Source organism: Halyomorpha halys, unplaced genomic scaffold, assembly GCF_000696795.3.
Source record: "Halyomorpha halys isolate HHAL.00 unplaced genomic scaffold, Hhal_1.1 Scaffold388.1, whole genome shotgun sequence".
Classification (NCBI taxonomy): Eukaryota; Metazoa; Arthropoda; class Insecta; order Hemiptera; family Pentatomidae; genus Halyomorpha; species Halyomorpha halys.
The window spans coordinates 346780-351381 of record NW_027114767.1 but is presented as its reverse complement, the minus strand read 5'-3'; the positions used below and the strand labels follow the sequence as shown (position 1 = coordinate 351381).

Below are 4602 nucleotides of genomic sequence, written 5' to 3'. Positions count from 1 at the left end.
GTTTTGTTTATTTATGTTGTTCTTTGCTGACCGCACCCCCCGACAAACTTCTTCAAGCATTAATCTACGGTCAACTATCTACATCTCATTATAAAATCTATAGCATTTTCATATTCTGCCTATACTAAAACAAAAAAATGTACCCTTATAGTATAAAATATTATAAATCAGAAAACCTAAAATTAATCAATACCCGATCATAAAATATACATATATATGTACCGCCTTAGGTCCGTAAGACAAAAAATGTCGTCTTAATACGAACACAAATGTATTCGGAAGGTTTAATCATTTAATATTTTTGAATAAGAGATTATTCGTCCATAAAATTGATGAATACAAAATTATTCAAATGGTTAATCAAATATTTTTGCTCGAATAATTGATTATTCCTGTATAATTATGACGAATATAGAAGTATTTGGATTGTTAGTCGTCTTTTTTTCCCCGAATAATTGACTATTTGAGTAGAAAATTCACAAATACGAGTGTCGAGTAATATTTGCCCAACTCTGGCATAGACGATTGGTATATACTAACGCCGTAGTGCTATAATATTTGTACAATATTGAAATGATTGGGACAGACTTACTCGGGGAAGTGGAGTTAAATATTTCATTTTAGTGAGGGAGAACGTTGATTATCGTTTTTAACAACTCAGGAAACGTTTAATATAAATGTTTATAACAACCAAATAATATATGATTTTTTTTATCAAACTTTTCATCTGCCTGTAGGGATCTTGGAACTAGTTAAGGGCCCTGTTCCCGACACGAAATGACAGAAACTCACGTAAACAAATTAGAAAACGGTATATAAGATAATCCAAAACAAACAACAATCTAATAGGTATAGGATTGAAACATTTCCAAATGTTGGTCTATTTTACTAGGATGCGTCTCTTGGTTTTTGTAATTTATTATACATTTAATATTATTCAATACGATCAACAATGGTTCATTCTTATTTTACACGAAAAAACAAATTGATTGGTATATAATAACACTTAAATGCATGTAGAGCAAAGCCGAAATAATATTATATAAAAATATTTTCCAAAAATTAGTTTTTCTCAGCTCTTAGGGCGCATTTGTATGAATCCTTGCACAAATGTCTAATATTCTAATATTTTCATAGAGATAGGAAATATTTTGAAAAAAAAAAAAACTGCACGTAAATCGGTTCAGTAATTCAAAAGTTTACTATGGACAAAGATTTGACCATTCCTTTTTATACATATAGATTTCGTTTTTTAGATTTCTAGGGCGCATTGGCAGGATTCTTGACTTGGAATAACAAAAATACTTCCACCTAAAACATCGTTCCAATGTCCGTAATCTCCCCTTGAAGTGGATTACGGCTTCGTTCCAGAATAAATAAATTTATTTTTATTTCATCTCCGAGGTTAAGCATCCTTAAGATGTATAAATCCATGACGAAATGCCATTACCAACAAAACCGCAAAGAAAAATTACAAAAAATGTATGCCACAACAGTTAGTAAATAACCTTGCGTTGTTGTCAGAACAGTTTAATTGCTGATACCTAATACTTAAAATTAAAAAAAACTGCTGCGGTCAGCGTAGCAGCTCGAATTACTTAGTGTGAAAAGGAAGTTTAAAATAACAGGTCCGGAGAAAATGAGTTCTCATTATATATACGTAGATAGAGTATTATCATTTGATAAAAATACAAATATATCGCCCACATACTACAACTATATAAATATAAGGAAATAATCGTAAAATAAAAAAATTAATATTCCATTTGCCATTTATTTTACCTAATTGATTTTTTTGTTACTTCCTCCAGTTATGATTTTCCATTTTATTTTTGCAACCATATATTTTAATTTTTTAGAATACTAATAAATCACGGAAGTACTTTGTCCCTGCGGTCGATGTCACAGATGAGGTGAAAAAGCGAAATATATAGAAACTCACTGATTTTTTGTTCTTTAGCAAGTTTTTTGGGGGGATCCATGGTGGGTTTGTTTTTGCCCTGTGGCTGATACTACTGATTATAAGTTTTGAGGCAAATATATAAGAACAATGTTTTTCCGCCAATGGTAATTACATTTCGTAAGGTTGATATGTTGGGACAGTTCACTGTCAAGGCGTGTACACATGACAGATAATGTAACCATTAGTCCACTTGGATTACTTGTACTATTAACAATCACACCAGACCCAGTCCAACATTAAAACTGTCTTGATAGTCAACGCTGTCATAATTGTAACTGTATTATCCTATGGTAGTGGCTAACACTTTTGCCTAAATAACTCAAAGTGTAAAATAGTCCACTGTCAAGCACCAGTTACTTCACTGACTTTACTTGTACTATTAACTATTATGCCTAACCTAATGCAACATTACTGTAACTATTAAACAGTGAAAAACGGTATAACTATATTTTTCAAGGTGCTCAGCAGGAATTTTTTTGTTGGAAGAATCGGCAGGACTGCTTATTAGTTAAGTATGGTAACAGAGTAATTGACATCTCCAATTATATATCACTGCCTTTTCTAAATAAATAATTATTTGAATCTCATATATTTGTAAAATAAATAATTTCTAACAATAATGTTATTCTCACAATACTAAATGTCTTTTGCATATTTACGGAAACAACCTACAACCTACATGAATAAAAAGTTAGCGACTGATAAGGATTAAATAATACTAATATAATACTAAAAATAAGTATCAATCAAGTTAAAGTTTTGAATTTCAACACTTCCTTACACATATTATTTTTTTTTTATAATTCTAATATTGAATCACCACTACTTTTCATGTATTTCATGTGTCATGTAGATATCACTCACTACCTTTGACTAAAACTCAAATGAATCAGCTGATCAAAAATAAGTTTTAATAACTACACTGAAACTATAAACATAATAGGAAATATTTAAAAAAACAATATTATATGGAAGACTTTTAATTTATCAATAAGAACATAAATAAAAAAAAAAGTTAGATAAAAAATTAACTAGTAAGTACACAAATATTACAAAGTTATCTCAGATTTAAATAACAAAATAAGCAGCTCAAAAACAGAATTATAAAATAAACACACAAAAATAAATTATCACAATAAATATTTTTAAAACAATAAATAAACTATACTTCATCTAACTTATCTTGGTAAAAGGGTAAAGCTATGATAAAAACATTGAAATATAAAGCAAGGAATAGTACTAAACAACAATTGAATTTAAAATATTAAAAAATAAATATATACACTATTGCACTTAAACGAATACAATAAACTGAAAATTAGTAACCTTTAAATTAAAGGAACAGTTAATAATGCGTAAAATCAAATGGCACTCTGTTGTGACAAATTTCAATGTCAAAAAAGAGACATTACATAGAATTAATAAATACATGCTATAACAAGAAGAATTAGTACAGTTTTAAAATATTAATTACCAATGATTAATTTTGTTATTACAATTACTGGATTAGCTGAAGATTATATTCATTTTTAATTATAACATCACAAAACATCCATTAAATAAATTTCAAGGCATGGATTATCCTTTTTTGTTATTAACTGTTTTACAACCAGTATTTAGTAATTTACTACACTTTAGCAGAAAACAGATTCTTGAATGTAGTAATAGTAGAAAACCATAATAATCATTAAAATTATCAAGTAGAAGGCTGAATAAGCAGATTCTTAAACAAGATTATTCAGATTCCAAGATTATTGGAAAAGAATCACTAAATAAATCTTATTAGTAGAGATACCAAACATCTGGAACAGTTTACAAAGTAGAATGGAGAAGGTAAAAATAAATCAAATAGTCCACTGAGTTCAGAACAGAGTAATATAATCAGGGGGGAGGGGAGATCAAGATTGATATATAAGGCCATATCACAAATTTCTGGAGAGAGGTCATCATTTAAGTACTAAGAAATGTCTAATGAATAGCCATAGCAATAACAGGGTTATCGGTAACGCAGGTGGTAGAGGCACAGGTCTTTGAACTGCGGGCGGTGCTGGTTCAAATCTGGCCTGGATAGACGACTTTTTTTATTTCAGTGGGGATCCCTCAAAATGAAAACTTGACCCCCCACCATGGTTAGAATAGGTTTTTTACCTCTAGATTTAAACAAGTAAATACACTATAAAAGTTCCTCAGAATGCACTTTTACGCAACCTGGTTTTCAAATATTTTCCAAAGGGGACTCCTCTTTGTCCAAAGTCAGGGAATAATAAAAGGCTCCAGTTGCTTTTCCAATGACAAATCACTGAACAGTACCAACTAAAATGGTACGTTCACTTGTAAAACAAAATGATAAAGCTTGAACTGAAATGACCAAAACAGTATAATCATTCCAAAAATCTCTTGACAAAAGGACTAAGTTCAAATTGGGAAATGTTATAAAATTAAACTAAATGAAATTAAGTTACAGGCAAGAGGATACTTGTTTATTTTGGATAAATGCTTCAGGAGGAAGCTGAAGAAGAAATTATGGCTTTCAAATATAATCTATCTCACCCTAGGCCTTACCAATGAATCTCATAACATAAATTGTTTAAAACTCAAAAATTAATCAATTCATAATGTTTCGAGACCTACTATAATAG

The 4602-nt window shown here is 29.7% G+C and overlaps 1 protein-coding gene across 6 annotated transcripts in view; it reads left to right on the top strand.

Annotated features, from left to right (window-relative positions):
• Window positions 1-4602, top strand: part of Trh (tryptophan hydroxylase) — a 261632-nt gene that overhangs the window by 163755 nt on the left and 93275 nt on the right. The gene's annotated exons all lie outside the window — the stretch shown is intronic.